Source organism: Vicugna pacos, chromosome 18 (genome assembly GCF_048564905.1).
Source record: "Vicugna pacos chromosome 18, VicPac4, whole genome shotgun sequence".
Taxonomy (NCBI): domain Eukaryota; kingdom Metazoa; phylum Chordata; class Mammalia; order Artiodactyla; family Camelidae; genus Vicugna; species Vicugna pacos.
Window position 1 is genome coordinate 43,197,937 of NC_133004.1, and position 12,628 is coordinate 43,210,564.

The 12,628-nt window shown below is 42.3% G+C and overlaps 1 pseudogene; it reads right to left on the reverse strand.

Moving 5' to 3' along the window:
• Positions 1 to 3,664: 3,664 nt before the first annotated feature.
• Positions 3,665 to 4,554, reverse strand: LOC102543241 (large ribosomal subunit protein eL32 pseudogene; annotated as a pseudogene).
• Positions 4,555 to 12,628: the final 8,074 nt, after the last annotated feature.

The following is a 12,628-nucleotide window of genomic DNA, read 5'->3' on the forward strand; positions in this document are numbered from 1 at the left end:
CTGCACAGGAACCATACCACAATAAAGGTGCCTTTGAAAACGAAAACATCAAGAGAATCTTTCCATGCCGATAAATATTCATTTAAAAGAAAAAAAAAGAATATACAAAGAACTTTCAAAACTCAACGATTGAAAAATAAGAAGCGCCACAGGACCACTTGTATGTAGTGGGAAGAGAGGGGAGGAGACGTGCTGTCCCACAGCTCCTTAGTCTGAGATCTGTGCGATTACCTGACTGATGTCTGTGTGGGCCCCCACCAGAGCCCAGAAAATCAGGGACAGAGCCTGGCTTTGCTCACCCTGGGCCATATGTCTGGCCCGCGACCCAGCACACAGTAGAAGCAAAATAAATATGAATGAATGAATGAGTGGGAGCAGGCCTGGACCAGCACCAGCTGAGAGCAGGCGCCTGCTCAGTGATGACCAAATGGACCTACAACCTCCGAAGCACGACAACAGGAGAGCTTGACACAGCCAACAACAGCGACAGGCAAAGAGCGCATGCACGTATCCATCCATCCATCCATTCAGAATATTTGCTGAGCACCTACTAGGCACTAGGCTCTGTTTTCAAGCATGTGAAATACATCGACAGTCAAAGCAGACAACAATCTCTGCCCTCATGGAATGTAACTTTACGCAATATGAAAAGACAAGGTATTATTCTCAATACCCAACAAGCGGAAGCAGCCCAGGTATCCACACACGGATGAATGGATAAACAGAACGTGGTCCAGCCATACAACAGAATGCTATTCGGCCTTAGAGAGGGGGGAAGGTCTGACACTTGCGACCACGGGGAGGAAATTTGAGGACCCGATGCTAAGTGAAATAAGCCAGACACAAAAGGACAAATACAATATGACTCTACTTATATAAGGTACCTGGAGGGGTCAGATTCATAGAAACAGGAAGTGGAAGGGTGGGGGCCGGAGGCTGGGGGCGGGAGAGGGGGACTGAGTGTTTCAGTTTGGGAAGATGAAGTGAGTTCTGGAGGTGGACGGTGTGACGGCTGCACAACAATGTGAGTGAACTTAATGCCACTGAACTGTGTGCTTACAACTGGTCAAAATGGCCAGTTTTATGTGAGGTACATTTTAACCATAATATAAAACATTATAGTAATAAGGGCTGTGGAAAGGGAATGTGTGAAGGAGATTACCATTTTAACGAGGGCAGTCGGGGTCCCATTCATACCACTGGTTATACTCAGTTGACAAGAGGATTTTTCCCTGCTCTTTAGAGACAGAATGATGGTACAGGTTACTGAGGAAGAGGATATTTGTGCCAAGAAGATCACTTAATTTCCATCCTTCTGTTATCTGGAATAAAGGGAGATGAGGATTCTGGATATTCCAGAGCTGGGTCTTCTATTGCTGAAACATTTTTCCAAACCTTTCTGTTGGAAATAAGTATAAATTGGGAAATCATACCGCTGACCTGCCTTGATAAATACATTAGACTGAGATAAGGTCTTTAGTCTTTTTTTCAAAGGAGCAAAGACTTGAAGGGGGTGAGGGAGTGGGCCATGTGAGGGGAGGAGGGGAGAAGCAGCTCAAAGAAGGAGGCTTTGGGGAAGGGCAGCCATGGCTGGAGTCCAGGAGACAGGAGGCAGGAGAGGAGGTCGAGAAAGAACAGGGCACAGATGACACAGGGCCTGGAGGCACCGTTGGGACCTTGACTTTTAATCTAAATCAGAAGGAGAGGAAGAAGCTTTTGTGCAAAACATCAGATCAATTTCCACAAAGCCGCCAAGAAAAGATCCCAAAAATTCTGTTTCCGGGGCTGGTTTGTAGCTTGACACCCGGAGCTGTTTTTCCCAGCTGCTTAATTCACACCAGAATCAGAGGCTCCTGGAAGAAAACTGGGGGAGAGGAGGGTCACAGGCTGTTAAGAAAACTTGATTAAAACATAACAGACCAAAAAAAAAAAAAAGTAACAGGCCGTGAGTCCACATGACTAATACCTCAGTTTAAAGCATGAGCTCAGGTAAACCTGAGAGTTGTCTTGGCGTCTAAGGTGCTGAACAGCTATAGGCTTCAGGACAGTTAATCTCAAACATAAACGGAACATAAGACACAACAGGAACTCTCCTGGCTTCCAAGTGAACGCTTTCTTTGCCGTTCTAAAGGCTCCCACGTGCAACTGAATTGTTACGCAGATGTTAAAAACTGCAAGGGAGGTCTCTACCAACCACTGTGAAAAGCTGTCCAGGATAAATTATGGAATGGAAAAAAAAGAGCAGTTTTAAAACAGTTTGCATTCATCTCATTTTGGTTTAAAAAAAGTATTTACATGTACAAGTTTATAGTACACACAAAAGAAAAAACATCCTCAAATGTCAGTTAATATGGTTGCACCTGGACTAGCATGACAGAGAGCTTTCATATTCTGTGTTATATATTTCTTTCTGACAGAGGGTAATTACGCTTATTTTATTTTTTAAATTTTTATTCATTTATTTATTTAATGGAGGGACTGGGGATTGAAGCCAGGACTCTGTGCATGCTGAGCATGCACTCTACCACTAGGCTATATCCTCGCCCCCTGTAGTCGATATTTCTGATGTGCTGGAATTTTAAAATAATGAACATGCATTACCTCTGTAATCAGAAAAGGCAATAAAGATTTTTTAATGGGATATCTAGAATACATAAATGCCTCTTAAAATTCAACAGTAAAACAACAAGTTTCTACTGTAGAGCACAGGGAACTATATTCAATACCTTGTAGTAAACTATAAAGGAAAAGAATATGAAAAGGAATATATGTATGTATATGCATGACTGAAACATTATACTGCACAGCAGAAACTGACACAACATTGTAAACTGAGTATACTTCAATTAAAAAAAGAAAAAAATCAACAGTAAAAAAAATTCTATGCAATAAAAATAAATAAAAAATCTAATTTAAAAATGGGCAAAAGACATGCACAGATATTTTGCCAAAGAGAATGTACAGATGACAAATAAGCACATGAAAAGATGTTCAACATCATTAACCACAGGGAAGTGCAAATTAAGACCACAATGAGCTATCACTATGCATATATCAGAATGTCTAAAATTAAAAATAGTGACAACACCAAATGCTGGTGATGATGTGGAGAAACTGGATCACACACACATACTGCTGGTGGGAATGGAAATGATTTAGCCACTCTGCAAAACAGTCTGGTGGTTTCTTACAGAACTAAATATGCACTTGCCATATGATAGAGCAATTGCGCTCTTGGGCATTTATCCCAGAGGAATGGAAATCTATGTTTATACAAAACCTGTGCATGAATGTTCTTAGCAGCTCTGTTTGTAGTAGCTCAACGTAGAAACAACAAAAGTGTCCTAGAACAGGTGAATGGTTACACGAACTGTGATGTATCTGTACCATGGAATACCACGCATCAATACAGGAATGAATGATTAATAAAATGCTACAACTTGAATGAATCTCTAGGGAATTACGCTGAGTTTAAAAAGCCAGTTTCAAAAAGACACATACTCTATGATTTCATTATAGAGACAGAAAACAGATTAGGACTACTGGGAGCCAGAGTTAGGGAGAGGGGCAGGAAGAAGGGTAAGCGTGTCTAAAAAGAGGTAACGCGAGGAACACTTGTGGTGATGGAACAGTTCTGTGTCTTAGTTGTGATGGTGTTTACATGAATCTACATATGTGATAAGATTGCATACAGGCACACACACATATAGGTGCACACACACAAATCAGTGAAACTAGTGAAATCTGAATATATATATATATACTATCTATATGTTACTATAGTTATGCAAGAAGTTACCACTGGGCAAAACTGAATGAAGGGTATAGCAGACCTCCCTACATATTTTTGGTAACTTCCTGTAAATCTATAACTATTATTATTATTTTTTGAGTTTCATGGCTTTATTAACACAAGTACAATGTGCACGAGCTGTCTGTTCATTCTCTTCGCTGCGGAGCCTGGCATTGGGACTGGTGATTCCGATGGCCAGCTGGGCTGCTCTCTCCACAATGGCTTTGCGGTTCTTGGAGGAGACGTTGTGAGCGATCTCAGCACAGGAAGATTTGTTGCACATCAGCAGCACTTCGAGCTCCTTGACGTTGTGGACCAGGAACTTGCGGAAGCCACTGGGCAGCATGTGCTCTGTTTTTTTGTTGCTCCCGTAGCCGATGCCGGGCGTCAGAATCTGGCCCTTGAACCTCCTGCGCACCCTGTTGTCAATGCTTCTGGGTTTCCGCCAGTTCCGCTTAATTTTGACATATCGGTCTGACTGGTGCTGGATGAACTTCTTGGTCCTCTTTTTGACGATCTTGGGCTTCACGAGGGGTCTGAGGGCGGCCATGATGCTGACTAGGAGATGGCTGCCACCTCCGTATGTAGCACCGAGGAAGAGAGGGGGACCACAACTATTATATTTTATAGTTAAAAATTATATGGGGGCTGATATAAAGTTGCTCTGAATTAACAAAATCTACTTTAATCAAAAAATTTAAAACATTTCTAAGGGAGTGTATAGCTCAGTGGTAGAGCGCAAGCTTAGCATGCCCAAGGTCCTGGGTTCAATCCCCAGTACCTCCATTAAAATAAATAGAAAATTTTAAACATTTCTTCTGTTTTCATTTAACATCTATTTTATTGGGATGGATTCTTTGGGACTTTAATAAATTAAACATATCTTTTAACTTGTTATGCCAAAAAAATTTCCATCCTCCAATCTGACAGATTTTTATTAGATAACTCAGGGCATCTGTATTTACCACCATCTCATAAAGAACAGTCTACAAACCACCTGTAATGCATGAAAAGATGCAGACTCCCGGAGCCCGTCCAGCCTCCTGAAGCAGGCTATGCTGGGACAGGATCTAGCCATCTGCACTTACATTAAGTTTTTCCAGTGATTCTTCTGACCAGTTGACCTCAGGCGCCACTGGTACAGTTTATGCAACTGAAGTCAGAGAAAGCTCCGGATAAAACAAATATCCTGCATGGTTTAGAGTAAACTACGAGGAGAGGACCAAAGTGGCAATGGCCTTTTATAATTTTCTGACATCGAAAAGAGCACAACGTCTTCCAAGTGTTAAATACAAAAATGAATCCTTGGAGAACGAAATTCTCCAAAGGGTAATAATTTTCAAACTCCATATCTAGGAATGCCACTGAAATTCATTTTCATTCATTGAACTTCATGTCTGACAACTGGTCTACCAAGTAAAGAAGAAAATGCTGCAAGACGGCTGCAGGGGTGGGCACTGGGGCTGTTATCTGCTACTGCAGCATGGTCCCAAAGGCCAACATGGGCCACCAGGCTGGCTAAAAACAACCCAAAAGTGCATCAGCTAATGAATGGGAAGACAAATTGTAGTATGTCCATGCAATAGAATATTATTCAGCCATAAAAAAGAATGAAATACTGATAAGTACTACAATGTGTATAAACCTTGAAAACATTATGGTAAGTGAAAAAAGCCAATCACAATAGGTCACGTATTACATGATTCCATTTATAGGAAATATCCAGTGTAAGTAAATCCATGGAAAAAGAATGCAGATTGGTGGCTGCCAGTGGGGAGCGGGGAATGGGAACTACTGCCTAATGTGTATAACCTTCCTTCTGGGAAGATAAAAATGTTTTGGAACTAGGTAGAGGTGGTGTTTGCACAACACGGTTGATGTTCTAAATGCCACTGACTTGTTTACTTTAAAATGGTTAATTTATGTTATGTAAAATTTCACCTCAATAAAAACAAATTTTAACAGCAAGGTGAGGGAAGACAATTTGGTAAGCAAATTAATCTGAGTATCATGATCAACTGAAAAGATGCCTTGTAGGCAGGGGAGAAAAATTTGTTTCAGGAAGGCATATGCTTATGCCTCAGTCCTCCCAAGCCAAAACTAAACACATGCCTTTAGCCCTAAATAATTCTATCAGGCATTAAAGCTCTGCTTAAGTTAATTTTTTTCAACTTTTTCTAGTTTTATTTGAAACACAAAATGGAAATAGTGACTGACCAGACAGTTTATTAAAAGTTGAGTTCTGTTAGCTAAGGGAGCTGGTCAAATCAAGAAAGCTGAGGAACTCAAACTCTAGCAAGCAGAAAGCAAGGACACTAAAAACTTGGCCAAAAACACAAATGCCATTTTAAGTAGTTTTGGGGTCTCCCAGCAGGACTCAAAGTTACTGTCCAAATAAATTCAGTAGACTTTCTTCAAGACCATTTACAAGTTGTGTGTGACCTTCAGCACCACAGTTGGCCACGACTGGGAAGGGGTGGGGCTGGGCCACTCGCACAGGTAGCCCACCATGAAAACCCACACACTTAGGCTGGTAAGCACCCAGACCTTGTTGGTTGACTGACTACATAACCTTTTTATTTTTTTACTTTTTACATATTTCTAACAGAATTTACTTACTTCATATACTTCTGATTCTCACCCTTAAACCTTCCCCTCATAGTATTTTTTTCTTTCTTTCTGTCTTTCTTTCTTTCTTTTTTTTTTTTTTTTTTTTGCTTTTTCGGGGGGGAGGTTTGCATGTGTGTGTTTATTTTATTTTTTTAAATTGAAGTATAGTCAATTTATGTTGTGTTAATTTCTGGTGTACAGCATATGATTCATTAACACATATATCTTCCTTTTCATTTTTTTTTCATTATAGGCCATTCCAAGGTATTGAATATAGTTCCCTGTGCTGTAGAGTAGGACCTTATTGTTTATCTACTTTAAATACAGTAGCATGTATCTGCAAATCCTGAACTCCTAATTTATCCTCCACCCTCCCCTGGTTACCATGAGTTGGTTTTCTTTGTCTGTAAGTCTGTCTCCATTTTGTAAATAAGTTCGTTTATGTCCCCTCATAGTATTTTCTCTTTAACCACCAATGATCTTGCCAGTAGTAACCAGATCTGAACATTAACCATAAAACAACAATTCCAGGTGCCCCCAATGTATACGCATACTTTTTAGGACACATCTACACATGGGATTAGCAACTGTGAGACTGAAAATTAGTTTTTAATCTAATTTTAACCTGTCTGCTAGTAGAAAGTTTAAAAAGTCTTAACACTATTAGAACAAGCTATTCTTGGGGGGCAGGTATAGCTCAGTGGTAGAGCACATGCTTAGTGTGCACAAGGTCCTGGGTTCAGTCCCCAGCACCTCCATTAAATAGGTAACTAAATAAATTTAATTACCTCCCCCAGGAAAAAAAAAGAACTAGCTATTCCTTTAAAATTATGATTTCCTAGTATTTACATGAATTTGAGCTCTCAAGGAGACAGTGACTCTGCTCCCAATTGTACCTGCTGTTTGTTGGGTGTCTGCCATGTGCTAAGCACGGAACACAAGTGCTTTGCATGCTTTAGTCCCAAGATCGTCCACCATAGCCCTAATGACATGGACATTATTAACATTACCTTATGATGAAGGCAGATGAGGGTCAGAGGTTATGTGCCCTCTGCCGGGGTCATGCAAGAGTAAGTGGTGGAGGCAGGATTCAAATCCCGGTCTTAATGACCCCCGTAGTCTTCCTGCAGAAGCCCCTGCCCATAGACGGTTCTGCAGGGCTAATGATACCCACTGGCTAATAATGTGTGTGTGAACTTTTCTTTTCTAATTGTGACAAAATATATAAAACATAAAATTTACCATTTTAACCAGTTTTAAATGTACAGTTTAGGGGCATGAAGTACACTCACCTTATTGTGCAGCCAACACACCGTTCATCTCCAGAACGTTTTCGTCTTCCCAAACTGAAATTCTGCTATTAAACAACAACCCCCCCATCCCACATCCCCAGCCCTGGCCCCCACCCTTCCGCCTTCTCCCTCTATGAATCTGACCACAGTCGGTACCACATCTCAGTGGAATCCAGCCATAAGTGTTCTTTTGTGTCTGGCTTATTTCACTCAGCATAATTATTTTTAAGGGTGTGTTCGTGTTTTAAGTTAGAAGACAACTTCAGGCATTTCCTAAAAGGAAAATACACTGTTTATCTGTAACCTTTGAAGACAAAGCCTGCCTCTGGGCTTGTTGTCACTGGGGTGAGGGAGCCTGGCACCTGTACCCCTAAAATATGGGGAGAGCCCCAAGACTAGGTGATTCTCAAAGATGGAGAAATGGATCAGATTCACTGGGCTAAGCCAGCAGATGTACAGGGTTGACCCCCAAAAGGTTAGTGGACTCTTTCTTTAACTTAAATTTTTGGGGATCCCTTGCTGGGTCAGGTATGTGCTGTTTATCATTGACAAAGGTAAGCTTTCCAGTTTTAAAAAAGAAAAGAAGGGACTCCTGGTTCTAGAAAGAGATTCACTATTCATTGACATCCATAGCGATTCTCGGTTTTTCTTCTTTCCTTCTCACCCCAGAGAGGATCCTTGAACAGAAGCAGCGCCTGCCTTCCCCAAATTCAAGCCATTTAACAAGCAGCTATTTTTACTAATCTTTTGGATTAGTCTTTCTAACTGCCAGAGAAACGGCGCCTTAAAAAGGAAATGTTTCTGCCTTCGAGCTCATACCCAGTTGAAAATAGTCATGATCAGCTCAAAAAATAATGCTGCATCAGTCCCCAAAAGATTTACCTCAAAACTGGTCCAGCCACCTAAAAATAACCTCTAAACAAATAGCAAAACCTGGACAAGGCCCCGGGGAAGAAGTAGAGCCAACAGATCCGTCAGAAGTGAGGCTGAAGGACTGGCGAGCTCTTGGCTTAGTTTGATCTGGTGCAAAGATCAAAGGCTGACCCAGGACACTAAGGACAATGGCACCAAAAGCAAAAACAGGCACGTGGGCCACGTCCAACCCAAGAGCTTCTGCACATCAAGGGGAGCCACCCACCAAATGAAAAGGCAGCCGACGAAATGGGAGAAAATATCATTTGCAAATCATCCACCTAATAAGGAGTTAATATTCAAAAGATATAAAGATCTCACAGGGGGAGGGTACAGCTCAGGGGTAGGGCGGGTGCTTAGCATGCATGAGGTCCTGGGTTCAATCCCCAGCACCTTCATTAAGAAAAGAACTCACGCAACTCAGCAAAATAAAAAACAGTCTGATGTAAAACTGGGCAGAAGAACTGAATACACATTTTCCCAAAGAAGACATACAAATGACCAACAAGTACATAAAAGGTGACAAGCATCACTAATTACTGGGGAAATGCAAATCAAAACCACAATGTGATATCACCTCACATCTGTTAGAATGGCTGTTATAAAAAAGACAAGAGAGAGCAAGTGTTGGCCAGGACGTGGAGAAAAGGGAACCCTGGTACACTGTTGGTGGGAATGTAAATTGGTGCAGCCGCTGCAGAAAACAGTACAGAGATTTCTCCAAAGGATTTAAAATAGAACTGCTCTATGACCCAGCGATCCCACTTCTGGGTATATATCCAAAGGACATGTAAACAGGATATTTAAAAAGAGATATTTTCACTCCCATGTTTATGGGAGCATTATTCATACTGGGCAAGATATGGAAACAACCTAAGTGTCCATCAACAGAAGAATGGATAAAGAAAAGATGGTATATATACAATGGAATATTACTCAGCCATAAAAAAAGAATGAAATAATGCCATTTGCAGCAACATGGATGGACCTAAAGGTTATCACACTAAGTGAAGTAGGTCAGAAAGAGAAAGACAAATATCATATGATATCATTAATACGTGGAATCTAAAACACAGTCAAACTCATAGAAACAGAAAGTAGAAGTGGTTGCCAGGGGCTGGGGGGTGAGGAAGACAGGGAGAGGCTGGTGAAAGGGTATAGACTTTCAGCTGAAAGATGAATAAGGTCTGAGGATCTAATGTAAACACGGTGACCATAGTTGATAACACTGGCTTGTATAAATGAAATTTTCTAAGAGAGTAGAACTTAAATGTTCTCATTTTTATAACATATGTATTTGACACACGTATACATGGTGAAAGGATTGTTAATTAACTAGATGGGAGTAATTCTTTCACAGTATATCCATATATCAAATCATCACCATGTACGCTTTAATTATCTTACAATTTTATCTATCAAACATACCTCAATAAATCTGAAAAAAAAGGCTGATACAGAGATTTATTTCTATGATTGTGAAAGTGCAAGAATGTTTTAAAGGTTTGTGTAGAAAAGCACTAAAATACATGAGTGTTAGTGTGCAGAAATCTCCCCTCGACAGAATTTTTCAGTGGGAGGGGCTGGGAAATGCATGTCATTAGGCGGGACAGTTCTTACTGGGCAGGACCTACCTAGTTGTTGCAGGACATTTAGCTTCTCCAGCTCTCAACCCATAAATGCCGGCCGCACTTCCCAGTTGTTGAGTCAATCAACAAACACCCACATTTTAAAATGGCCCTTGGGGGTCAGCGTGGCCCCTCCCGACCCCTCGCTAAGAACCACTGAGTACACTGAGTATGGCATGTCCATCTGGAACTCAGCCTTCCCTGACTCCCATCTCATTCAGCCTCTTCATTTCTCCCCTTTACCTGGCTCTAGCATAGAATGAGTGGTTATACTTCAGTAGCTTTATTGAGACATAATTTACATACGATACAATTCATCCATTTAAGGTATACAATTCGATGGCTTTTGGTGTATTCACAGAATTGTGCAACCATCACCAGAATCAACTTTAGAAATTTCATGACCCCAAAAAGAGATTCCACACCCCTCTGCCGTCATCCTCTTAGTCCTCCCATCCCCCTCAGCCCTTGGCAATCATCAGTCTACTCTGTCTCTATAGATTTGCTTGTTCTGGACACAATCTATAAGTGGAATCCTACAATATGGGGCTTTATGTGGTTGGCTTCCTTCACCGAGCATAATTTTCAAGGTTCATGTAGGTTATAGCATGTATCAATTCTTCATTCCTTTTTTATGAGCGGAGGTAATTAGGTTTACTTATTTATTTCAGTGGAGGTGCTGGGGGTTGAACCCAGGACCTTGTGCAGGCTAAGCACATGCTCTACCACTGAGCTACACCCTCCCCACAATACTTCGTTCTTTCTTACTGCCAAATAATACTCTATTGCATAGATAGCCCATGATTTCTTTATCCATTCATCAGCTGACGAACACTGGAGCTGTTTCCGCTTTTTGGCTGTTCTGAATAATGATACTGTGAACATTCATTACTGAGCAAGAAGGGAAGCCTGGAGCCACTGGGTGCTTCATCTAGTGGATCTCTCAAGACCCCAGAAACTTTGTGATTTCTCCTTTAAAAATTTTAAAGTTCTTATGGTGGTAAAATACAGAACATAAAATGAACCACGATTAAGTGGACAGTTCAGGGCGTTAAGTACAGTCACCTGGGTGTGCAACCATCACCCCACTACCTCCAGAGCTTGTTCATCCCTCAGACTGAAACTCTGCTCCCATTAAATAACAACGCCCACTCCCTCGGCCCCGTCTTCTTGTTCCTGCTCCCTCGAGTTCTTCTCTGTCTTCACAGTAACTACAGTGAAATCTTTCATGTGATGAGCACTCTGGGTTAGGGGGATTACCAGGAAGTAGGGGAATCTCCAGAAATCAGAGTCAGAGCCGGCAGCTCAGAAGGGAAAGGAGAGCAGGCTGGGTCCCAAGAAGCCTGGAAGGAAGTGGGGAAAGGAGCCAGGCTGCAATCAGCGGGGCTGGGTGCTCCCGGGGGCGAGGCGGGCTGCAGGGGCCGGGGCGCGGGAGTCACCGCCGTCCGAGACACTATCATCCTCACTCCAGGTGTTCCCAGGAAACTTCCGTCCAGTTTGGTAGCAATATACCCACTTCACAGCAAGTTCAATTAGGGCGGCTTTTCCTCATTTGTCATCTTAAGTCACTGGGGTTTTGCTTACATTAGAACTTATAATAAATTATTTCAAGCAGCAAAGCAAAATCTGACTCTAGTTTCTTGTTCTCAGTTGGTTTTTACAGTTTGTTTGTTTTAAACAATTGGGTCACAGTGATAAGGGTCTTTCTTGGACAAAGAACTGAGGAGGGCAAGACCGTCAGCCACAAAGGGGAGAGCATAGGAGCCACTGGACAAGGAGATGGGTACTGGCCAGGGCACCAGACTTTCAGCCTGGCTGCCTTTACAGGGCAGAAATAATGAATGGTTGGAGGCATCTGCAACTGGAGGCCTTCGGATCTTACAAGCTGGAAGGACAAGCGGTTAAAGGGATGCTCAGGTCTCTGCCCACGACAGGGGGCAGGACCAGCAGGCAGAATCCGGCTCCTCCAGCGCAGAAACTGCATCTCAAACTGGAATGTTGCAGACTACAATTCCAGGTGCAGGCCTGGCCGGCATGCGGCAGGGGCTTAGCGAACCTTCATGAACCAGTTAGCCGGGACTGAGAGGGGCTCCTGGGATGGGGCATCCATCCAAGGAGATGGCAGTGCAGTAAGCAGGGGTCTGAGAGCCTTTCAGCAGCTTCCAGGATCCCTCCCGGCCCCCGGGAGACTTCTCAGCAGCCACAGGCAGTCTGGCTTGAGCATCACTTCTCTCCAAGCCCTGATGCACCAGAGCAACTCCTGTCTCACTTACCTGTTCACCCCTAGAGCCTGACACACAGTTGCAATGAAATGAACACATTCGATTCTTACAGTAAATCCTGGAAAATCAAAATTACTATCATCAAAGAGTTCAAGCCCTGGCCTGCTGGTT